Source organism: Bos grunniens, chromosome 11 (assembly GCF_055505025.1).
Source record: "Bos grunniens cultivar Pamir isolate PY7600 chromosome 11, Bosgru_T2T1.0, whole genome shotgun sequence".
Taxonomy (NCBI): domain Eukaryota; kingdom Metazoa; phylum Chordata; class Mammalia; order Artiodactyla; family Bovidae; genus Bos; species Bos grunniens.
The window spans coordinates 84644277-84670831 of NC_141175.1; the positions used below are offsets into that span (position 1 = coordinate 84644277).

The window sequence follows — 26555 nt, forward strand, 5'->3', positions numbered from 1 at the left end:
CTTCATTTAGTGATGCCAACACCTGGGGCAAGGCGATCAGCAACATGAGAAATATTCTCTCTTCTCACTCAGTGGAAATATACCTGGAAAAATTATACTAATTCACTTCCTATTTCTAACAGTGACGAAGAAAACTAGAGGGTATAATACTATGATTTACATTTACCTATAAGCACTTGTTTAAAGATCCCATTTACATTTTGTTTATTCGTCTCTTTGCTCCATTGCATGTGTAACGATATTTAATGATATTTTACAAAAGGGACTCAAATACTCCAACTTTGCCCCAATACTTCCTTGCCACTGTTGTGGTACAGGAGTAAAAGTGCTCATGTTTGGAGAGACACAAACGTCACAATTCTCGAGACCAAAGGCTTAGTTCCAGTAGATATTGTATTATTTTGTGTCATCCGTCTATAAACCAATGATAGCTGATTAAAGACTTGCTCACCAATTGGATAAATCTAGGAAGTGTCGTTCCAAAACTCCAGTGGCTTAAGTTCATCATCACCAGAAAGAGCTGCCATCGCTGTGGTGTTCCGCCCATAATGACGCCACCAGCGCCCATATTTAGTCATCAAACGGGACTTCAGGTGATTGAGTCACCTCTATTTCAGTAACAAAATCTCATTCCATCCAGGCGAACGGTCTCTGTGAAGACCAGAGGAAATGTATTCCCTGACAGAAAGTGAAAAAGGCACCAAGAACAAGGACCAGGAGCGCAGCAGCAGTGGCTGCTAGGCTTTGGTTCTCCGACGATATTCTCGGACGCACTGAGCAGAGGATCATGGGAGTTTGTGGATTAAATCCGGGGCAGAACAAACACCAGCCTGTTCTTAAAGCTCCACCCCACCTGCTCGAGGGGCTTGAGGGTCCCCACCTGCTCGCTAATCTCACAGAGCACCTCACCAAAACTTACAGCAAGCCGGTAGCTAGGTGTGTGAGCAGAGAAATGGGGGCAGGGGCCAGGTGACAGGAAATCCCGCATTTCGTAAACAGTGCGGTTCGGCTGACAAAGGAAAGTGGGCACCTTCAGACTGACAGGAAACCACACTTTTTGGGTGTTAAGGGTGCCAGTAGCAGACAAAGAAAGGTGCAAAGGCAGGAATCTCCTGAGTCCTAAAGTAACCTTTTGCGCCTTGTCCTCTCATTACAATAAAATTCGCCTTATAAGAAGTACTCAGCATGCGCTGTTGCCTTGACACTTCTGCTCTCTGTTCAATAAGGACAAAAACCTCTCCTTCCCTGGAGAAAATGGAGCTGGGATGAAAATCTGAGAAGATGACCCCCAAAGTCCTCCTTCAGTGAATATTCTGCCCCTTCATTTGTAGGCTCCTCATAACTGTCTTGCCAAAGAAACCCAGGGCGGCAGCTCACCCGTCTGCAGCTCTCCCTGAGAATGTTGCTGTTGTTCAGTTGCTAAGTCAGACTCTGAGGGCATATCCTTCCTTAAATAAACTCTCACATAACTTTCCTAAGCTGTTTCATCTCCTAAATCTTTTGAGATGAAGAAAGAACCTTAAATTCACTGGCAAAGGCAGTGTGTGCAATGCCACTGTGCTGTGGCATTGACCCTAACAGATCACCATCCCCTTTCTCACTGGCTCACTTGGCCCTTCTATGTAAAGAGCACAGCAAATGCCACACACAACAGTTGTTTCAAGTAGTCACTTCTCTACCACCAGAGATTTAAAGGATTGAGTAAGAATCTGACTGTACTTTGCTTTGGGTAAAAGCTCATTACAAGGATATGGGTTTTCAGGGCCTCCCAGTTCTTTGGTAGTCTTTTTTGATATACATTCTTCTAGGGCTTATCTTTCATTTCCTACTGTTCCCACCTACTCATCAGCTTAAGGTTAGGTTTATCTGAAAGGGAGTTTGGCTTATACATCTATAATTATGCCTGTGCCATTTCTTTGTAAAGATAGGAACAATGTGTTAGCCTTATCAGTGAAAACTCAGCCCTCTTTACCATCAAATTTTCAGCTTCCATTAGGATCATAAGTAAGCAAAGGAAGAAAAAAAAAAAAACTCTCTTTCTAAAGGTCAGCCTCCTTAATTAAATGAAAATAGGCAGCAGCATTAGAAAATGAAATGACTGTAGCCTGTGCTCTTTCTGAGGAGACCCTACAGAGTATCCAGCTGATCCTTCCATAAGCTGGGCGAGCTGAATTATTCCCAGATGATTAAGAGGCTGCAACATTACAATGCTGGTTCCTTTTCTGCAAACAAATGGAACTGATGGTGTGAGACCGTGGCTATAATGGAGCTTTCGAGAATGTAATGGTGCTCCCTGTCTGGCCTACTTCATTTTCACCTCTTTGAATTACCATCACCATGGCTGCCTTTCCCTTGCACTTTCTGCTTTGGCTACCACTGTGCTTCACCTGGAGAAGGCAATGGCACCCCACTTCGGTGCTCTTGCCTGGAGAATCCCATGGACGGAGGAGCCTGGCGGGTTGTAGTCCATGGGGACGCTAAGAGTCAGACACGACTGAGCGACTTCACTTTCACTTTTCACTTTCATGCACTGGAGAGGGAAATGGCAACCCACCCCAGTGTTCTTGCCTGGAGAATCCCAGGAACGGGGGAGCCTGGTGGGCTGCCATCTATGGGGTCGCACAGAGTCAGACACGACTGAAGCGACTTAGCAGCAGTAGCAGCATTGCTTCACCTGAGGCCAATGTGGTGGAGAAATCAATAAAAGAGGCTCTGAGCTGGGTACTTTTCACATTCAGGTATTCACATAAAACCTGGGAGGAAAGTACCACCACCTCCTTTTATAGAAGAGCAAATTGCAATTCAGAAAGGTTAATTATTTTTCCCAAGGTCACACAGCTAATGAAGTATCAGGCTAGATTGGACTAGTCTTTAGTCTTTAGTGCCTGTCTTTAGTGCCCATTCTTTTTCCATAACAGCTAACGTTTTTGTCGCTCTGGTTCTGTTCCCACTGTCTCCATTCAGGAATGTCCAGGATGGCATCTGAGGATGCCAGCACATCTTCCTGACATTACAGCAGGATTATTCTGTCTAGACTCTCGGCCTACCTCTATCCTAACCCACCTTTGATTTTGTCATGTTGTTTTCCAGTATATCTCTAGACCAATTCTAGTTGGTCAGGAGCTTTGTGAAGCCCTCCCAGGAGTAAATGAAGCTAAAGGTTTTCAAAAGGAGTAAGAAACTGTAAGAACTGAGGATGACAGTTTGTTCTAACTCCCCTCCTTCAAAGGCTACATCATTCTTTCCCCAACAACTGCATCCTGCATAGTAACGCCATGGCATTGCTCTCCATTTCAAAAATTAAAGAATCCTGCCTATTTCTGGATCTGTGGCTCTACTGATAGATTATACTTATAATCAATCAAATAAATATATTGATGGTAGTAGTTTCTTTTTGACTGTAGTAATTCCTGATATGTATATAGGATCTCTTAAGTTCTTAAAAACTAGCACATAATCATAAAAGAGGTAGAAAAACTTTTCCAACTCTGGAAGTCTTTAAGTAAAAGTAGTTTCAGTTAATTATTGAAACTCATGGGTTTGAAGCATTTTTCAGAGGGTGGATGTGTATTGAAGCATAGCTGCTACTCTGTACAACTCCACAGGGCACTAGGTAGGTTGAACTCCAGGGGGAGCCATTCAGATACTAGTGCAATGTGGTACTATCTTCCAAAAAGGAGGCAATGAAGTGACAAAGTTTAAAGCACTGGTGTGTATCTCCGGCTGCAATTAGAATTGCCAAGGGAGCTTTTAGGACCAATGCCTGAGCCTCATTTGAGGCAATTAAGTAAAACTCTCTGGAGATGGATCTAGGCATCAGTAATACTTTAAAACCACTGGTTTAGAGCATGGGATCTAGAGCTTTGGAACCTGAGTTTGAATCCCAGCTATTAAACTCTCCAAGCTTCATGTACTTCACCTGTAATGTGAGATTATGAATTATTCTTACTTTAAAGGACTGTTAATATAATCTCTACCATTTTACCTCTCTTCTAGTGAATATTTTTTAATAATTAAGCAATTTTATCATTATTAAGAAATATTGTTGCTGTGCTAATTCATTACTCTTTTTTAAAATAAGAGTATAATATATAAATATATACTCTCAATTTGGATTATTCTTTTTCAGAAAGTCAAAAGGGATATAAAATATGATGTCAAAAGATAATTCATTCAGTCACACCTGCAGAAATCCTACTAAACTCTGAACAAGGAGAGTCTACTAAAGATAACACCTAGCTAATGTCTGGAATGGAAACCTACCATTAGAGCTTTGCCCTTGGATAACTTAACTTTCCATTTGAACTTTCTGCTTTAGCTCATACATCCACATTATTTCAACTCTCTCTCAAACTCCATGCCTGAATGTATAGTGACCAGTTAGTTACCTCTAGTGACCTCTTATACTTCAAAGTTAACTTTCTCCTAAGCAAACCCATTCAAAATGTAAAGCAAACCAATGGCAAATTCATTCAATTATATTTCATGAAAGTCTCTCAAGTATTAATCCTCTTCTCTATCTTCTTTCCAAGGCTGAGGACATTTCTTTCTTGGGTCTGCTACTAGCTACTAATTAATCCTCTGTGTACTATTAGAAATTCAGTTCAATTCAGTTCAGTCGCTCAGTCGTGTCCAACTCATTGTGACCCCATGGACTGCAGCACACCAGGCCTCCCTGTCCATCACCAACTCCCGGAGTTTACTCAAACTCATGTCCATGGAGTCGGTGATGCCATCCAGCCATCTCATCCTCTGTCGTCCCCTTCTCCTCCCTCCTTCAATCTATCCCAGCATCAGGGTCTTTTCAAATGAGTCAGTTCTACTTCTTGATAAACAAATATTCACAAATCACTCTCCCATTTTAAAATTCCCTTTACTGTTCTATTGTCCACAGAATTGAGTCCAGTGTCTTTGGTTCAGAATATAAAACCCTTCAAAATCTGGCTTTTAGTAAATTTTTCAAAATCTACCCTGATTGCTTTTCTCTTATAAAAACCCTGATTTTTTCATTTGAATTTCACATCTTCGAACATGCCAATATGTCATTGCAATGCTGTTCACTTATTTTACTGTCCCCATCTACTTTGCCTAGTAAACTCCTAATTATCAAGGCTGAGATTGGGTTTCATCTCTGTAATGTCCTTTTATGACTCCTCCAAGCAGTATTTGTTATCCACCCCTTCCGTACTTTCTACTACTGCACTTACTATGCTTAAATATAATTGATTATGTATGTCTTTTCCCTCTGATCCAACATCTTCCACCCAATAATCTGAAGGCTTCTTAAGAAAAGAATCTATGACTAACTTACTGTTGTATTCCCAGAAACTAACATATTAACTTTTACCTAACCAGTCAATTAGTAATTGATTAAAGTTTTCTCTCAAATCAGAATCACTAGACTGTGCTGAAAACTTATAAAGTTCTAATGGTAAAAAGAACTGATACTATATATGAATAAATGAACTATTAAGTGCATAGATGTTTCATTCAATGTGGATTGAAAAATGGAGTTGCAAACTTAGTAAAACTCTCTATTGAAATAAAAATATATTCCCCTTTCATGTACAGCCTCAACATGAGCTGGAAGAATCAAGAGGTGTCTGGAATTGATATTGAGTTTTATTGTTGAGGTAAAGAGATGAAGAACTGTATCACTTAGACACTGATATTGACATAAACATAAACATTAAAGGAAGTAAATGTGATTTAAAGCTATTTGTGACCAACTATAGTGCATAATGCTTGCATATGAGTATTGAATTTGAACAGATTGTATTGCAGGGGAAAAGCTAAAGATCTATTGTGAAATTTGTTCTCCAAAATGTACTTTACTTTGGACAATGAAGGTTGAAGAAAGCCTTTTAAGATGATCAGAAATCTTTCTTGAAAAGTTTTCTTCCTTGGGATTCCAGATTAATAATGTTTTAGAAAGCTGAGTTAATTAATAGAAAATGGTTCTCATCGAGATGATAAAAAATTAGCCATTCATGGCATTCTGGGAAGAATGGCAGAATAAGAAGTACCAGGAATCTGTCTCCCCATATAGACAGCAACCCTGGCCAAATCTGTCTGGTGTGACTATTTTGAAATTCTAGAGTCTATTGAAGGCATGCAAGACCCAGGAGAAGGCATGGACGGTAAACTGTGGTTTACTGCAGTCTATTTCAGCTCTTGGTACAGTAGTAGCTACTCATCTCCCACTCAGGCAGCCATGCACGTGTTCCTAGAGCAGCTTGCACACAGCTTGTGGGAACCAGGCTGGGAAAAACAAACCTTGTCCTCCAGTCACTGGGGATCTGTGTTCTGACTGTTGATTGCTGTTTCTGGTCATACAGATGTATAGACAAAGTGATGGTGGCTACTTTAGTTTCACTTCCTCCCATTTCTGGCAGCTCCTCCCCCTCTAGAGGAAGTGATTCTCCAGGGGATTTAAAGGCCCACTGCCCTCCCCCCATTTCATTCTCTTTTTCTCTTTCTGGGAGTCAGCTATTAAAGACTTTCTCAAATTAAGAGAGACTTTAAGATATTCCCAGATAAAAGAGAAGTTGGGGACTCTGCTACCACTAGATCCAACCCACAAGTAAGGCTCAAGCGAACACCTGCAGAGTGAAATGATGGGACACTAGATAGTAACTCAAAACTATAGGGCAAAATTAAGATTGCAATAAGAGAAAATAAGGGCAAGTATAAAAGCTTGCATTATTGTAACAACTGTGAAATTGTAACAACACTTTTTGTTTTCTGCATGTTTTAAGAGACTAACACATTAAAATTAAAGTATCAATAGATATGAAAGATAGAGTTCACATAAAATATCTTTTCTGACCAGAATGGAAGACAGAAATCAATAAGAGGTAAATCTGGAAATTTCACAATTTTTGGAAATTCAGCAACACATTAAAGAGGCAGTGGGTCAAAGGAAAACTTATAAGTGAAATTAGAAAATATTTAGAGATGAATGAAAATGAAAATACAATTTGCCAAAACTTAAAGGACATAGCAAAAGCAGTGCTTAATGGGGAAGTTTATAGCTAAAAGTGTTTACACTTAAAAAAAACAAGAAAGGTCTCAAGTCAAAAACCTAATTTTACAACTTAGGGAACCAGATACAAAAGAATAAACTAAACCCCACTGCAGAACAAAGGAAGTAATGAAAGTTAGAGCAGAGATAGTGAAGGAGTAGAAATCAATGAAGTAAAGAACAGAAAATAATAGAGGAAATTATTGAAACTTAAAGTTGGTTCTTTGAAAAGACCAACAAAATTGACAAATACTTAACTCGGAGAAGGCAATGGCATCCCACTCCAGTACTCTTGCCTGGAAAATCCCATGGATGGAAGAGCCTGGTCGGCTGCAGTCCATGGGGTCGCTAAGAGTCAGACACGACTGAGCGACTTCACTTTCACTTTTCATTTTCATGCATTGGAGAAGGAAATGGCAACCCACTCCAGTGTTCTCGCCTGGAAAATCCCAAGGATGGGGGAGCCTGGTGGGCTTCCGTCTATGGGGTCGCACAGAGTCAGACACGACTGAAGCGACTTAGCAGCAGCAGCATCTGAACTAAGTAAAAAGAGAACAAATACTAAAATGAGGACTGAAGATGAGGACATTACTACTGATTCTACAGAAGTAAAATGATATTAAGAGATTACATTGAATAACCATACACCAACACATTGGATAACCATTAAGATTTAACCAATTAACATTGGATAAGTATTCCTGACACACAACATTAATACAAGAGCTAAGTTGTATTACTGTGGTAATCTAGTAATAAAAAAAAAAAAAATCTAAGCCATTCCAAACTGCTTATGGAGCAAAAAATCAAAGTGAAGCTGGTAGAACTTGCCGGCATTACAACAGATGTATGTCCACTCACTTTTCTTACACTGAAGCAAGTATGTTTTCTCTGAGAAGAGAAAGTGAAAGAAAAAAATTAAGGAACACAAACAAGAAACTTAAAAGACACAGAGTAATAAGATAAATAATGAGAAAAGGCAGGAAGGAAAGGATTCAGAGAGACAAGAAAAAAGTCACAGTCATGGCGACTTGCAGTCAAACACTGAGAAGCTTCTACATTTGTTTCCTCCTCTCAGCTGCAAGGCTTCAGCTCAGACCAGATCTCCAATTACTTTTCCAGGTCACTTACCATTTCAAGGGACATTGCAGGCTGATGTGTCTTCAGGAAACTGAGGGATTATGAGAAGAAAAAGAAGGGCTTTATCACTGACCCTGAAATAGACACACATCAATCGTGGTCATCAAAAGAGACTCTGTGATTAAATTACCTAACAAACTTACATTTCTCAACTATGGCCATGGGTTAGAATCACCTGAAAGTGAAAGTCGCTTAGTCATGCCGGACTCTGCAACAGCGTGGATATACAATCTATGGACTTCTCTGGGCCAAAATACTGGAGTGGGTATCGATTCCATTCTTCAAGGGATCCTCCCAAACCAGGAATTGAAGCAGGGTCTCCAGCATTGCAGGTGGATTTTTTACCAGCTGAGCTGCAAGGGAAGCCCTAGAATCACCTGGTCAGCTTAAATATATATATCTCCTGACCCATCCTTAGAAATTCAGATTTAATTGGTCTGAAGTATGCCTTGATATTTTGTTTGTTGCTTGCCTTACCTCTTAAATAATTACAATGTAGTCTATGGCTTAGAACTACTTATACAAAGGAAAATTTAAAGAAAAATTTTCCAATATGTTGCCAGCATATTTATTGGTAAAATAACTAATTTTGACTGTTGTGAACAATTAAGCTTTTGTTGGTTTTCAGTCACTAAGTCATGTCTGACTCTTCGTGACCCCATGGACGGCAGCATGCCAGGCTTCCTTGTCCTTCACCATCTCCTGGAGTTTGCTCAAACTCGTGTCCATTGAATGGTGATGCCATCCTGCCATCTCATCCTCTGTCATCCCCTTCTCTTCCTATCTTCAGTCTTCCCCAGCATCAGGGTCTTTTATCCCCCACGCCCAAATCCAGAAGCATTTTCTGAATTCTTTGACCTTGTAAGAAATTAATAAACAAAAATTTCAATTAAATAGAGTTGAGAAACCAGGAGGGGAAGCTCACACTCTGTGTGATGATAGCAGAGTCCAACAGGAAGAATAAAGTCTCCTCTTTTTTCCCAGCAAGGACTCAACCAATGAAAAGCCATGGACTCTGTTTACTAAAGCCCTTCTCTCTAAAAAAGTATTCTCCTTCCTTTGCCCTAAGGGAACTGCTATGGTTGCAGATCTCAAATTGCAGTTCTCTGCTGATCCTCAATAAGCCCATCTTTGCTGGAGAAATATCTGGCAGTCTGTTTCAGGCCAACAGACTCATTCAACTGACAGCATGGAAACAATTTACTAAATTGTTTTTAGCACATGTTCAATGCACTGTGTAACAACTTTTTTTTCTTATTTCATTTAATTTTAGCCACAACCCTACAAATCCCCCTGAATCTAAACTCATTGGATCATTGATCCAAAGTCCAAAATCTTACCTCTTTCATTGCACTTCTCAAGGCATTTTAGCACCTTGTCTTCCACAACTGGTACTATGCAATTTGTGTGGAATGAAAAGCAGTGACAATCTCATCCTTTTATCCTGCATTCATGGAAGAAAACTTACCTATCTCAGAAACAGAATGAGCTGATGACCTGTCCACTGCTTTTATTCAACTCATGTTTTCCATAGTGGAAACTTTCAGCAATATTAATCACTCTGCTTTTCAGGTCATATAGTGTGGTTATACATACCTTCCTAAATCCTTATGTCTTATTTTAATAGGCTGTTAACATTCTTAGTTGTCATCATAGCAAAGTTTTAAGATTTCTCTCTTTTTTTTTTTTCCATAACCAAAGCACCTCACAAACTGCCTGAGTGAATGACGGGATTTCCCAAAGACAAGTTCAGACATCACTGATAGTATTCCCAAAATAGATTGTTGGCATGAAGTAGTGGAAAGAATCCTGAAGCTGCATTCAGAAGATACGAGCTAAAACTAACTTGGAATCCTTCCAACCTGCATGACCTTATGCGGTCATTTAACCCTTACGAGTCTTAGGTGTCTTTACCATGGAGATGGTAGTTCCTGCCCCATCCAGACCACAAAGTGATCTAATAAGCCAATAGGAGGTGGCTCAGATGGTGAAGAATCTGCCTGCATTGTGGGAGACTGGGATTCAATCCCTGGGTTGGATTGCCTGGAGATCCCCTGGGGATCCCCTGGAGAAGGGAGTGGCTACCCACTTCAATATTCTTGCCTGGAGAATTCCATGAAGAGGAGCCTGGTGGGCTAGAGTCCCTGGGGTCACAAAGAGTCAGACACAACTGAGCGACTAACACTGTCACTTCATCATTAGAAGGATTTTTTTTTTTTTTTACTTTTGAAAAGTACAACACAAATGGATATATTTACTCCCCTTGCCTCTGTCTATTGCCTCAACCTCACTCTCTGAGGTACCTGGATTCTTGAAGCACCAGCACAGCAGACACAACTCTGGGGGAGTAGAAGACCCCAGGTGGCTGAGAGAGGCACTCAGTACAGACAGGCTGAGGCCAGACATGAGCTGGGATGAAGGAATTGGTGAAGACAATGATAGAGTGTGGAAGAGGAAGCAGAGAAAGGTGATACAGACTTCCATTATGCTTGCTAGCATTTATTTTGCAAAATATTGTCTATTTTTTTTGTAAGGATACATGTTTGATGACATTTTTAAGTTTTCTTTATGGAGAAATCAAGGGTTTCTAAGAAGAAATAGAAACAAGGCTAATTAAAAAGGCTACTATAGAAAGCTTCTTTGAAAAGTCTAAATTATTAATATACTGGGAGAGAAAATCAACACTTGATCCCCAGCTGCTGAAAACATACACCCAATGATGACCAACAATACAGTACCAGAAGCAAAAGGAAAGAAGACAGTCCTGGGAAGCCCAAAATGCTTAATGACATTTGTGTGTCTCACTATAAAGGAGAAAGCACAAGATAAAATGAATGTGTTTCTAACATGCAGTCATAAAATAGCAGGGCCATAGGGAACCCTCTTATGTGTAACTTTATTCTGCATATTAAATTAATCATGAAATAATGGGCATTTCTCAATAACTATAACTATGGGTCAAGAGCTGCCTGTTGTTATCTCAAATAATTTTCAGTACATTTCACAAAGCAATCACTATACCATCCATTGCCCACCATCATCTGCTCATTGGAAAACAGAGACTCAAAGTGTAGCAGTGAAGTGTACTGGGTCTATTAGGTTATTTGTTTGCTTCTTTTTTTATTATCCTTTATTCCCCTTGGAATCAAAGATTTGCACTGGCTTAATAATTAACCATGGAAACATGCACTTTTTCTTCTAATGAGCTATATTCTTAGCAAATAGTAAAAGCAAAGCTAGAAAAAAAATTATTCCATCTCCTTGATTTCAAGTAAATTAAAATTGGGGGAATTCTATGGCCCAAACTACATACTTCTTAAAGCTAGAAAAATCATAAAAACAAAACTTCCAGTAGAAAGAAGCAAGTTTCTACATTAATGATAGAGTTAAAATTATTAGTGAGGGAATATTGCTTATTACAAGAAATGGAACAGCAGTATATTTATTCAATTAATAAGTTAATATGTAGGTCACAGAACTCTTTTTGAATCCGTGTTTATTTAGAAAAAGTATTATGCCTTCAACAAAAGTACTTTTATTTTGCAATAAATACTATGAGGATAAAAATGTAAATGAGAAGTTTATGTAATTTCTAATAGTAAAATAGCACTGAACTGTATCACTGATAGTATGGACAACCTTAATTTAAAAGTCACTTAATGGTAATGTTAACAAACCTGGCATATTTTTTTTGAGTCATACTGATACTATTCCAGACACAAGTATAACTGATGTCCGTTTGATAAAATGCAGAGTAAACTCTGGGAAGGAGCATCTGATGTCCATGGTAAAATTAAGGTCAAGGACTTGGCAAAATATGTTATAGACGGTAACAGATGTTCCCAGATTAAACCACATTTCTATTAAACACTATGCAGATGCTCAGTGGATAAAATCTAGAATCCCAGAATTGTAGAACTAGAAGGGATTTTTAGAGACTAGTCATTCCCATCATCTTAAAGCTGAGGAAACTTACACACAGAGAGCAGTAAGTGATTAGACCAAGGCCCCACCACTGGGTATCGGTGTCTGGACCCATGCCCAAGTCCTTTCTACTATTCCAGCTTGTTTCTCATTTTGACAAATGGAGGGACATTTTAATAATTTCACTAAAAATATATTTCAGATCAGATCAGATCAGTCGCTCAGTCGTGTCTGACTCTCTGCGACCCCATGAATCGCAGCACGCCAGGCCTCCCTGTCCATCACCAACTCCTGGAGTTCACTCAGACTCACGTCCATCGAGTCAGTGATGCCATGCAGCCATCTCATCCTCTGTCGTCCCCTTCTCCTCCTGCCCCCAATCCCTCCCAGCATCAGAGTCTTTTCCAATGAGTCAACTCTTCGCATAAGGTGGCCACAGTACTGGAGTTTCAGCTTTAGCATCATTTCTTCCAAAGAAATCCCAGGGCTGATCTCCTTCAGAATGGACTGGTTGGATCTCCTTGCAGTCCAAGGGACTCTCAAGAGTCTTCTCCAACACCACAGTTCAAAAGCATCAGTTCTTCTGTGCTCAGCCTTCTTCACAGTCCAACTCTCACATCCATACATGACCACTGGCAAAACCATAGCCTTGACTAGATGGACCTTTCTTGGCAAAGTAACGTCTCTGCTTTTGAATATGCTATCTAGGTTGGTCATAACTTTCCTTCCAAGGAGTAAGCGTCTTTTAATTTCATGGCTGCAGTCACCATCTGCAGTGATTTTGGAGCCCAGAAAAATAAAGTCTGACACTGTTTCCACTGTTTCTCCATCTATTTCCCTTTATTTTCTGTAAAATTAAGTATAGGAATAATAACAAAACAGACCATTGCATTTTTTGGACCTTCCTGCCCCTGTATACTGCCCAGTTTTTTACACACACACACACACACACACATTTTGGCTGTGCCACATGGCATGTGGGATAGTTCCCTGACCAGGGATCAAATCCATGGCCCCTGCACTGGAACCCAAGAGTTTTAAAAACCAAACCACCAGGGAAGTCCCTTATACTTAATATTAAAATACACATTTCAGAGAATGCTACCATCCTCCAGGCATTAAAAAAGATATCAAGTTAGTATTAAATCTGTAACACTTTTTTTAAAATTTCAATAGTACCATTAAAAATCAGCAAATATTAATACTATGCTAGTGTGTATGTTGGAGAAGGCAATGGCACCCTACTCCAGTACTCTTGCCTGGAAAATCCCATGGATGGAGGAGCCTGGTAGGCTGCAGACCATGGGGTCGCAAAGAGTCAGACATGACTGAGCGACTTCACTTTCACTCTTCCCTTTCATGCATTGGAGAAGGAAATGGCAACCCACTCCAGTGTTCTTGCCTGGAGAATCCCAGGGAAGGGGGAGCCTGGTGGGCCACCGTCTATGGGGTCACACAGAGTTGGACATGACTGAAGCGACTTAGCAGCAGTGTGTATGTGGTACCTCTTTAAAATCATATGAGGAACATTTAATACTATCCAGAGTTTGGGTGCTAATACTAAACTTCTTGAATCATGAAAGATTTGGCAACAAATGGGCAAATATTTAGACTATCAAAATAAAAAATCACTACAGTGAGTTTAGCATGAAACTTTCTTTCATGGTTAAATTAAGCTGACAGTGGAGCAACAATATACATAGAGGGAAATATATATAAATATATATATAGTATAAGATGCATATAAATTATCACCTGTGATTTATGAGACTGTGTCATGGACTAGAAATTAGAAAATCTAGGTTCTAACATTATCTCTTCTGTCATGTAGGGAGCTATTCTAACCCCAACTTTTCACTAATCAACTGGGATAGACTTTGCAGGTGACAGACACTGATAAAATGAGATGAGTACAGTGGACTTTCATTCCAATAATAAAGATGCAGAGCCAAAAATCTCTCCTCTTAGCCAATGACAGAAATGGCCATCAGAGCCAACGACATGAAAGTTAATATGAATTCCTCACTTGTACCCATCCCCAGTCTCTCATCATTCAACTTTATCAAGACTTCATCTCACTGCTTTCTCTTTTCATCAGTGGTTCTCAGATAGATGGGTATCAGTTGAAAAGTGTGTTTGGTAATGTAGTCATAGTACTTTTTACAAAGTGGGGCTACCATCTTGTTAACTTATCTGGGATTAAGCATGTTGTTATTTTCAGTCTCTAAGTCATGCCTGTCTCTTTGCAACCCCAGGGACTGTAGCCCTCTAGGCTCCTCTGTCCATGGGATTTCCCAGGCAAGAAAAAAACTGGATGGGGTTGATCCTTCTCCAGGAAATCTTCCCAACCCAGGGACAGAACCACATCTCCTGCTTGATAGGCAGATTCTTTACCACTGAGCCATCTGGGAAGCCCATGAACACATCAGTAAAAACCTTCAAAAAGTTTTTTTTTAATTGTCTGTGTGTGTGTGCGTGCGCGTGTGTGTGTGTGTGTGTGCACGCACTCGTGAATGCTTGCTACGTCGCTTCAGTCATGTCTGACTCTTTGTGAGCCTATGGTTTGTAGCCCACCAGGCTCCTCTGGGATTCTTCAGGCAAGAATACTAGACGGAGTTGCCATGCCCCCCTTCAAGGGATCTTATTTTTCTTTCTTTCTTGCAAACAACATATGGTTAAATTATTTTTTTTACCAATTTTACAGCATCTTTTATTTTTTTAATTGAAATAAAGTTGATTTATACAGCTTTTTTATATAGTTAAAAATAATTGCAATTTTTTTGTTTGTTTACTTTGATCATGAGTATATTCTAATTTAATTTAGCAACTTTCTTCAATAAGCATCCTGGCAGTATATCAAAAAGACCATCTCATGTGCTGTTTCATTTTATAGATTCTTAAAAGTGGGTGAGAATGTGTCTAGATCCCTCATTTTACATATGAGGATTCTGAAGCTTAGAAGTCTGAATCTGACTAGGAGCAAGAGGGAAGAAACACTGACTTTGGACTTAGAAGAAGCACAGAAGAGGAGAGAAGTGAACCACCTTCTTGGCCCCTTTTCCCCTTCCCTACAAGGAAAAGCAATAGTAAACTGATCCGCAGCGGGGGGAAATGTATGTACATCAGAAATCCCTGGGGAAATTTGTTTTGGTGAAAATACAAAGGATTGTACCCTGTCCCACTTCAAGGAGCCTGGGCTTCTGTGGTATTTATTAGCTATCCAGGTCATTAAGATTTGCAGCAAACTTGAGAAATACTACTTCAGTATATGCTCTTAATTTTTCTCTGCCAGATAAATGCATTTGCCCCTTAATTAGTCTCTTTGACTCCAGCTTCTCTCTACAACAATCATTCTTCAGCCAGTCAACAAACCTGAAAAAGTCCAAGCTTAAAAATAAAGGCTGCTTATCACAGATAACAGTAAATCCAAATTTATTATGCATTTACAGCCCTTCAGGATTTGGCTTTTGTAAATGAGGCTCCAGCCACATGTTTCATCACTCCACATTACATGCATATTTCTCTAATGTACAACGCTTTCTCAGAATTCACTCTTTCTTCATAATCATTCACATAGTCATTCAAAAATTACTTACTGAGCTTTTACCATCAGTACAGCATTGAATCTAAAGATAGGGATAAGCTGGTTAAGAAATGGAAATCAAAACTAATACAATTATGTAAAGTTTAAAAATAAAATAAAATTTAAAAAAAAAGAAATGGAAATCATACCAGTTCACAAGATGTAAAAATATAAAATGAACACTTTTAATTTCATTAGAATTGGGATCAATGATGCCAAGAGTAACTATAGCCTGTCAGGAAAGCATAAAATGGGGGCCTGACGTGGCCAGGAAATTTCCTGGGGTATCTTCCTCATGGAAATGATTTTCTACCTAAGGCTTGAAGTTTGAAGAGAAATCCCCAGATAAATAACAAGAAGTTCAGAGGAGTGTGGGAACAGAATATGTATGCCTTGTGATGGGAGAAGAATAAAATTTTCAAGGAACTAAAAGAAGGTTATATAGATTAAAACAAAAAGAGAGAAGTGGGTAGCCAGACATGAAGTTGGTGACGGGAACAGAAACTCATTAGAAAGGACTCATCAGAAAAGACACAGATCCTGGGAAAGATTGAGGGCAGGAGGAGAAGGGAGCAACAGAGGATGAGATGGTTGGGTGGCATCGCTGACTCAACGGACATGCGTTTGAGCAAACTTCACGAGACAGTGAAGGACAGGGAAGCCTGGCATGCTACAGTACATGGGGTTGCAAAGAGTCAGACACCACTTAGTGACTAAACAACAGAAACTAAACAGAACAGAAACAACAGACTAAACGAAACAAGTCGATGTAAGCATTTATTTAGCATGCCTTTTCTTTATCCTAACTCTCAGAAAACTGAGAATTATTGCATACTTTTAAGCAGAGATTTGTCCCAGATTTGCATTTTGAAAACATTATGCAGACCATAATATAGAGAATGATTAAAGGGCAGAAAGCATGGCTTATCCACTACTTTCCAGTAGGCCTTACCACAGTCCAGAAGAAAATAAATGAGGCTTGGAATAGACTCTAATCACCAGAGCTGCAGCAAGAAAAAAGGTGAGAAAAGACAAACTGATGGCTTGCTTTACATTGTACTCAAATAACCATCTTTCTTTCCCTACCTCATCTTTTGGTTTCATCTGCAAAGCCTAGATTAAACTGGGTTTTCCTGCTCCAATTATCTTAGTACTGGGCATTTAGCTTTGCTATATTTTAAATATTGGGTTATCCATCTCTCTCCTACACTAAAATGCAAGTCATTAAGGGTAGAGGCTATGTTTTATCTTTATCTCCACTGCCTGACTAATTCTAGGTTTTGATAAATATTTGAAAGAACTGACTATGCATTGACCAGCCATGTGATTGGGCAAGTATTGCTCAATAACTTAACTCCTATAGACCTCAATCTCATCACTTAACAAATAATCCCATCTCCTCACCCATTGTGAGCCTTCAGAGCCAAATTCCGGCAAGCAAATATCTTTTTCCTGGCACGGAGGATATGCTGAAACTGAATCAGGCAGATCCCAGCAGGAAGGATGTAACTGAGAAGGATTTCATGAAGGGACTTTTTATAGATGTTGGGACAGGCTTCAGGGACCAAAAAGAATATATGAGGTACCCAGGAACTCTAATATCAAGAAGGCTCTTTGATGCCTACACATACAATAATAAGGCAAAGAGTTAAGTGTTAATGAAGCCTCATAGAGATGGAGCTGTGGATGTGTGTCTGCCCAATAGGAGGTGTGGCCAGAAGAAGAGCAGCCCCTGCCAGGACTCTGGCCAGTCAGGGAGTGGGCTGGTATGGCAGAAGGAATGTGGTACATCAGTCTACCTCCTCTACCAGTCTTCAATATGTTTCCAATGCCTCTCATTGACTAAGCCCATATGAAAGCCAGAGGGCAAGAAAATCCAGATGATTCTGTTCTTAAGATTGATCTCCCAGGTGACTGACCAGGATACAGAAAGGGAGAGAATAGATCCAAAGAGGCAAATGGAAACCATGAGCACAAGAAGAAAAGGTCTGTACAAGTAGCCTTTAAGAAAACCATGGGAGATTGAATATATTAAGCCAGAGATGTGAATTCAATAAAGCCTTCTAAATAATGAAGTGGGCTAGATATGAGCAAAAATAAGAACACTGAGTACTCAAGCAGAAGAAATAATGGCAAGAACCATGGAAATAATGGCAAGAAAGGATGAAGTAAATGGGCAAAAGGAAGGACAATATAGGAAAACAAGTCTGGAATTTTTTTGGTATCTTTCATATTTACATCCACATCTATATTTGAAGGATCATAATAAAAACCTTTCCAATCAAGAAAGCAAGTGACCTCAACATTCACACATCAATGTATGCAATGTCACTGTAACTGAAATAAAATTTTTTCTCTTGTTTAGAACTCAGAACCTTCTGTCTCACATGCTCTTTTCAGTTCAGTTCAGTACAGTCACTCGGTCATGTCCGACACTGTGACCCCATGGACTGCAGTATGCCAGGCTTCCCTGTCCATCACCAACTCCCAGAGCTTACTAAAATTCATGTCCTTTGAGTCGGTGATGCCATCCAACTATCTCATCCTCTGCCTTCCCCTTCTCCTCCCACTTTCAATCTTGCCTAGCATCAGGGTCTTTTCAAATGAGCCAGTTCTTCGCATCAGGTGGCCAAAGTATTGGAGTTTCAACTTCAACATCAGTCCTTCCAATGAACACTCAGGACTGGTCTCCTTTAGGATGGATTGGTTGGATCTCCTTGCACTCCAAGGGACTCTCAAGTGCCTTCTCCAACACCACAGTTCAAAAGCATCAACTCTTTGGCACTCAGGTTTCATTATAGTCCAACTCTCACATCCATACGTGACTACTGGAAAAACCATAGCTTTGACTAGACGGACATTTGTTGGCAAAGTAATGTCTCTGTCTAGGTTGGTCACAGCTTTTCTTCCAAGGAGCAAACGTCTTTTAATTTCATGGCTGCAGTTACCATCTGCAGTGATTTTGGAGCCCAAGAAAATGAAGTCTGCCACTGTTTCCATTATTTCCCCATTTGCCATAAAGTGTTGGGACTGGATGCCATGATCTTAGTTTTCTGAATATTGAGCTTTAAGCCAACGTTTTCACTCTCTTCTTTCACTTTCATCAAGAAGCTCTTTAGTTCTTCTTCACTTTCTGCCATAAGTGTGGTGTCATCTGCATATCTGAGGTTATTGACATTTCTCCCAGCAAACTTGATTTCATCTTGTGCTTCCTCCAGCCCAGCGTTTCTCATGATGTACTCTGCACGTAACTTAAATAAGCAGGGTGACAATATACAGCCTTGACATACTCCTTCCCCAATATGGAACCAGTCTGTTTTTCCATGTACAGTTCTAATGCTCTTTTTAATTTGATTTTAAATATTGAATGACCTAGGAGTGTGAAACCAAGTGAAATCAGTATATCTGATTATAATGGAAAGATTCTTTGTATTAACATACATAATTACTATCAATCTACAGAGAAACTACTATGTGCTAGGTAGGGATCCCATGCTTCAGATCTCATCCTTCAGAACTGCTTATGGAAGATATTATAATCCCCAGCTTTGTTGAAAAGAGCCTGAGGCTTAAAGAGAAAGGTAACAATACCCTACCTGCATGACATAGATAGAAAGTGAGAAGACTGAAGTTCACACTTTAGCCTCTGAATCTATAGCTATCATTCTGTCCTCCATATGCTGTGCAGCTACCCAGAGTTCAAGTAAAAGTGGTTGTAAGTTGCATGTTTAGGTCCATAAATACTAATGGGAATTTACTTCTGTTTCTATTTAATAGAAAAACAAACATATTAGAAGAGATGAAAATGTGGAGCTAATTGATTCAGGGAAGTGAAATAGCTTGGTTAAGCAAGAGTATATGATACCCAATACTAGATGCTTATTACAAGAGGGAAATGAGCCTCACCTAGAGTCCTAGGGAGAGTGAGCAGGCTGGGCTTGAAAAAAAAATGTGGTTTCAGCAAGATCGAAAGATTGGTGATTGCAAAAGGAGATAATTAGCCAGGAGGAATTGTTTGTGGTAAAGTGTACTTTGCAACTCTGCCTTCCTGGCTGACTTACATTTCTCTATATCATCTATCTACTTGGTTTATTAACTCTCAAATTTCTCCTTTAATTCCCGAAGGAAATTTGATGACTTTCTATATTCTATGCACACAACTGGGTACTGGAGCATATAAACACAAAGTGATACACTCTTTTCCTCTCCTAAAGTTTCACATCCAGTGGAAGACCCAGAGCTGTAAATCAGCAATGTAATCTCTATTTATTTATTAATTTTGGCCATGCCATGCTGCATGAAGAATCTTAGTTCCCTGACCAGGGATTGAACCCCTGACCCCTGCATTGGAACTGCAGAGTCTTAACCACTGGGCCACCACGCAAGTCCCCAACAATGTAATCTTATGTGACAGGTGCTAAAATATTTGCTGAGGATGAATTGAAGACACAGAGGAAAACACACCTTTATTGTTAAGAGATCAGAAGGGTTCCTTTTCAAAACTTGGTCTTGAAGAACAAAAATGTAATGGATAGATAAAAAATAGTAAGAATATTTTGAAGTAGAGAGAATTACATCTATGAAATCCTTGAGGACAGAGGCAAATAGTTTAATATGACCAGAGCGAAAGGTGCTTATGAGACAGTGCTGGAAGATAAGCTGAAAGAAACAAGCAGATACCAAATCAGGAAGGAACTTGTATAGCAAGCTGGGGAAGTTGAGAGTAACCACAAAGCTCTTGGAAGCCACAGTAAGACTTAAATCAGAAGAGTGATAAAATCAGATCCAGACTTAGTAAAGATCACATTGTACAAAGGAGAAAAAACAGTCTCTTCAATAAGTGGTGCTGGGAAAACTGGACAGCCACATGTAGAAGAATGAAGTTAGAACATTCTCAAATACCATACACAAAAATAAACTCAAAATGGATTAAAGACCTAAATGTAAGACCAGATTCTATACAACTCCCAGGGGAAAACATGGGCAGGACACTTTTTGACATATATCATAGCAATATCTTTTTGGATCTGTCTCCTAGAGTAATGGAAACAAAAACAAAAATAAACAAATGGGACCTAATTAAACTTAAAAGCTTTGCACAGCAAAGGAAACCACAACCAAAATTTAAAAATAACCTATAGACTAGAGAAAATATTTGCAAATAATGTGACCAACAAGGGCTTAACTTCCAAAATATACAATCAACTTAAATAGCTTGGTATCAAAAAAATCAAAAAATGAGCAGAAGACCTAAACAGACATTTCTCCAAAAAAGACATGCAGATGGCCAACAGGTACATGAAAAGATGCTCAGTATCGCTGATCGTTAGAGAAATGCAAATCAAAACTACAATGATATAGCACGTCACACCAGTCAGAATGGCCATCATTAAAAAGTCTACAAATAACAATGCTGGATGATGTGTGGAGAAAAGGGAACCCTCCTATGCTGTTTGTGGAAATGTAAATTGATACAACCACTGTAAGAGAGCCATGTGGAAGTTCCTTAAAAAACTAAATATAGAGTTGCTGTATGATTCAGCAATTCCACTCCTGGGCATATATCTGGAAAAGAGGAACACTCCAATTAGAAAAGATACATGCACCCCAATGTTCATTGCAGTGCAATTTACAATAGTCAAGACATGGAAGCAACCTAACCGTCCATTTCAAACAAGCAAAGATCATACTGGATACAACATAGAAGAATAAGAACTCCAGATAGGAGGCACAGTAACCAGTTGGAAAGCTTGGTTCCCAACCTGGGTCACTGTGCAAATGATTGTGATCGTGACTGACATAGGGACACAGGAGGACTGGATTTAATGGAAAAAATAGGAAGTTTTCAACTTATTTTCTCATAAGTTCTCATCATTCCTCCTTTAAAGATGTTAAGAAGGATAAGGGATAAAGAGTGGATATGAGATGCTTGTGTTTATTTCTAGCCCTGAACTAAATATAGGCTTCCTAGAAACTGAATTGGTAAAGGCAATGGCAACCCACTCCAGTACTCTTGCCTGGAAAATCCCATGGATGGAGGAGCCTAGTAGGCTGCAGTCCATGGGGTCGCTAAGAGTTGACGAGACTGAGCGACTTCACTTTCACTTTTCACTTTCATGCATTGGAGAAGGCAATGGCAACCCACTCCAGTGTTTTTGCCTGGAGAATCCCAGGGACGGGGGAGCCTGGTGGGCTGCCGTCTATGGGGTCGAACAGAGTCGGACACCACTGAAGCGACTCAGCAGCAGCAGCAGCAGCAATGGTGATCTTTGAGGGGGAAATACTAATGCTCTGTCAGGAGTAAAGGAACTCAGCAAGGACATGGCTCTCATTTTAGTACACTTACCTTTTGCCAGTAGCATCTGTTATGCTAAGACTTACATCAGTAGGCCGGCATGCAGGAGGGAAAAGCAGCTCATCCACCACCTGGGAATGGATTTCTTACCTGCCTCACTGCAGATAAGGGATGGTATTGATCTGACTGGAGTAGTTCAATTAGCAGAGCAAACAGATTGCTAGGCTGGAGAAAAGAGAAACAACTTTTGACCTAGAGATATACCTAGGTAACCAGAACTTCAATTTCTCTGTCTCCTAAATGAGCCTGGTCAAGTGGTGTGCTACCCAAATGAGTGAATCTCAAATCCAGATGATACAGTTTGGGACCCATAGCTCCAAATAATAAAGATTGTAGGGAGCTTTGATAAACAGGTACATTTCACTGGGGCTGCCTCCTAAAATGGGTTATGAAAAACATTGTGAGATTCAAGCAAAAGGCACAGTATCTCAGTAAATGAATGTTAGTAATTTAAGAAAACGATAATATTGCTATAATAAATATTGCCCAGTGACAAAAATAGTGGGTTATTTTACAGTATTGCTCAAAGAGAAAGGAAGCACTAATTAAAAAGCTACTTTTTACTCTTCTACAGCAAGCAGGATTCTCTGGTTGCAAACATAAGAAACTAACTCTATTATTTAAGGAGAGAATTAAGATTGTGGAAAGTTATGGGGGTGGCTCATAGAAGTAAAGGGTAAGATAATAAGGAAGACAGTAGAGACATGAAGCATTTAACTCCAGGGACCTGGGTATCAGGAACCAGCAGATGCCTCTCCTGTGGAGCAGGTGAGAAAAATGAGTCCCTTATCGAGTCGAGTGACAGCTTTTATAAATGATGTTCAGAGAGGGATGAGCCTGCATGAAAGAGAGTGATGTTTGAATAGAGGAAAGCACGTATTTTAAAACTCCTGAAGCAGAGTCCATCAATATGCATACACTTTGGTTCTTTAGCTTGTGTTGCTCCCTTGATGAATTACACTCATTTAAAACTGGAAATAGCCCAATAAATACCCTATATAAAGCACATACCTTAAAGGAAGACAGCATGAGGAATAATAACAATAATATTTTAAACCTGGCTGTGTTAGCTTGACATCCATCAAAGTAATACCCCCAAATAGGTTAAGTTGTACAATGATAAACTTACTAAGGCTGACAAGCCACAGAGGTCATTGGATAAAAAAAACAGAAGGGAAAGGAAACTCACCTTCTGAGTAGGAAAATTAAATTTGATTTGGGCAGAGTTTATAACAAAACTTAAAATTAGTTACTTTCAGTTCAGTTCAGTCGTTCAGTCGTGTCTGACTCTGCGACCCCATGGACTGCAGCACGCCAGGCCTTCCCGTCCATCACCAACTCCTAGAGTTTATTCAAACTCATGTCCATTGAGTCGGTGATGCCATCCAGCCATCTCATCCTCTGTCGTTCCCTTCTCCTGCTGCTTTCAATCTTTCCCAGCATCTGCTGCTGCTGCTAAGTCGCTTCAGTTGTGTCCGACTCTGTGCGACCCCATAGACGGCAGCCCACTAGGCTCCCCTGTCCCTGGGATTCTCCAGGCAAGAACACTGAAGTGGGTTGCCATTTCCTTCTCCAGTGCATGAAAGTGAAAAGTGAAAGTGAAGTCGCTCAGTCGTGTCCGACTCTGTGCGACCCCATGGACTGCAGCCTACCAGGCTCCTCTGTCCATGGGATTTTCCAGGCAAGAGTACTGGAGTGGGGTGCCATTCCCAGCATCAGGGTCTTTTCAAATAGTCAGTTCTTCACATCGGGTGGCCAAAGTATTGGAGTTTCAGCTTCAGCCCTTCCAATGAATATACAGGAGTGATTTCCTTTAGGATGGACTGGTTGGATCTCCTTGCAGTCCAAGGGACTCTCAAGAGCCTTCTCCAACACCACAGTTCAAAAGCATCAATGCTTCGGCGCTCAGCTTTCTTTATAGTCCAACTCTCACATCCATACATGACCACTGGAAAAACCATAGCTTTGATTAGATGGATCTTTGCTGGCAAAGTAATGTCTCTGCTTTTTAATATGCTGTCTAGGTTAGTCATAACTTTACTTCCAAGGATCAAGTGTCTTTTAATTTCATGGCTACAGTCACCATCTGCAGTGATTTCTTTCAATGTGTGTCAAATTTTCTTAAAATAAATACTCTAATTTATAGGACAATGTGTAGAATTCCTAGCCCCAGCCAATGGATAATTATAATTCACTGCTATTTAGTTCAACCAAATTTTCAATATTCAGATGATACTTTAGTGTTATTGTCACAGAATCAAATTCATGTCTTGATGATGTAACGATAGAGTTCATAGGAAATGACTGAATGAGATGATGTATGTTGTTTTCATAATATTACAGTAGAATAGGGAGAGTAGTTTTCATTTTGGGATCTGGTGCTCAAACATACTCTTATTTTCCACGTAGCTTTAGACAAGCATTTTTATCTTTTTAATCCTGAATCTCACCATACAAAAAGAGACTAGTAACTAATTACCAGCTCTGCCTATCTAAGAAAATGGTGACATACATCAGGCAAAATGATTGGTGGTAAAATCACTTTGCAAGTTCTATAACCTCATATATATATACACACACAGGTTAATTAAATTTATGTTGACATATTATTTAATAATAAGCTTAAGGGGAAAAATGCAAGGCTTTGGCTTTTTTGACTAGAGGCCATAAAAGCAATATTAATAGAATTCATGTTCATCACAACAGTTTGGAACAGTATTTTGCAAACCAACACTTTTTTTAAAGGGTTCACTTCAATGTGCTAAGCTTTATATTGTCAAACTTAAAAGAAATAATTTTGTTTATATCTTCATAAACTATTTCTTCTCTAAGACCACATGAAACAATACTAAAAAAAGCGGCAGTTGCTACAGCACCTTTGATACAACCTAGTGTGGGCATAATTAATATTACATACAAATATAATCTCAAAATACTGCCTCATGAGCTCACTGATTAATTGTTCTGAAAATGATAGGGTATGTTTCCTTTAAGCAAAACCATCAGGAAATTTTTTAATTGTCCTTTAATAGAAATCATACAGTATTTTTAGTCTAGAGAAAACAGAGTCTGTGGGAACCACCTTATTCCACCCATGTCTTGGCAATGGAAACTAGTATCCCAGATCAAGACTATTTACTGATCCCCATGGCAACGAAGTGCTTTATCTTACATCAATCCTCATATCATAAGGACACAACAGTTCTTTAACATGGTATCTTAACCTTAAAATAGCAATCTTGATGTGAAATATAAGTGCTTTAAATAGAAAAAATGTGTATAAAATGTTGCTGCAATACTAGAAATTCTCAAGTAGCCTCTTCATCAGATTTTAATTTTTTGAGTAAATCCTCTATCATTTCTGAGTAGAGACACTGAACCTTTCAAAGAAACGATTGAGTTAAAGTTTTGCCTTGAAATTTGTTACTTGGCAGCATATTAAATGGAGTGTAACATTGTGGGGTGGAGAAGGCAATGGCACCCCACTCCAGTACTCTTGCCTGGAAAATCCCATGGACGGAGGAGCCTGGTAGGCTGCAGTCCATGGGGTCGCAAAGAGTCAGACACGAATGAGAGACTTCACTTTCACTTTTCACTTTCATACATTGGAGAAGGAAATGGCAACCCACTCCAGTGTTCTTGCCTGGAGAATCCCAGGGACGGGGAAGCCTGGTGGGCTGCTGTCTATGGGGTCGCAGAGTCAGACATGACTGAAACGACTTAGCAGCAGCAGTAGCAGCAACATTGTGGGGGCTTTGAATGGTGTCCTTCATACCACATGTAGCAACAGTCTATGGAGAAGTTGCCTACGTGCAAGAGTTGCCTTGGTTTAGGGATCATTACTCTCTTATTTCCCAGGTTTGCAACAAGAAATTAAATCCCTAAAAACTTCATCTACAGTGAGGCTTGATCATTTTCCAGGTTGCTTGATGTATTAAAAGCATACTGGCTAAGATTCCAAATAACACAACCAGAAGATTGAATTATACACATAAATCATTTTAGGGTCTTCAGTAGAAAAATGCTATATGAATACCAACTAGTGGTATTATTATTTTATCTTATGGTCAGACCTGGCACTTTTTAAACCTACAGGGTCCCACACACATTTTAACAAAATGAGTGTTCCGTTAGAACATACTTCTGTACAACTACATTATAATTTTTGTTTGAGAGAGTGTAGGTGGTGGTACAGATATTCTACTTCCCTTTGACAGCTTCCCCTCTGGTTTTTCAAATACATTCACACTCAGGAGGTAAAACTGAAATACTTTTTATATTTCAGAACCATTCTATTTTAAGATTGCAAATGATTTTTAAATCAAGGTCGAATGAGCTGCAACTGGATGTGTCATTCATTGATATTTTTTAGTAGAGATTTAACATTTCTATGCATTTTAACACCCTCTTTTGGTAATGAAAGCATTGGGAACCAACTCTCTCAGTTCTCTCTTGAAAGCCTGCTGTTCTTTCTCATTTTTCAAGTGTTTCACGAACAAAAAAGTAACTTGGCATTGTCATTGAGAGAG

The 26555-nt window shown here is 39.5% G+C and overlaps 1 long non-coding RNA gene across 15 annotated transcripts in view; it reads right to left on the reverse strand.

Moving 5' to 3' along the window:
- The window catches only part of LOC147363453 (uncharacterized), a 271934-nt gene that overhangs the window by 229401 nt on the left and 15978 nt on the right, over positions 1 to 26555 (reverse strand). For 13 of the 15 annotated variants that reach the window (XR_015137168.1, XR_015137166.1, XR_015137159.1 and 10 more), the window contains one exon: positions 452 to 23974. This is a non-coding gene — a long non-coding RNA (uncharacterized LOC147363453). The remainder of the gene's footprint in view (positions 1 to 451; positions 23975 to 26555) is intronic. The other 2 variants (XR_015137162.1, XR_015137157.1) reach the window with 2 other exon arrangements.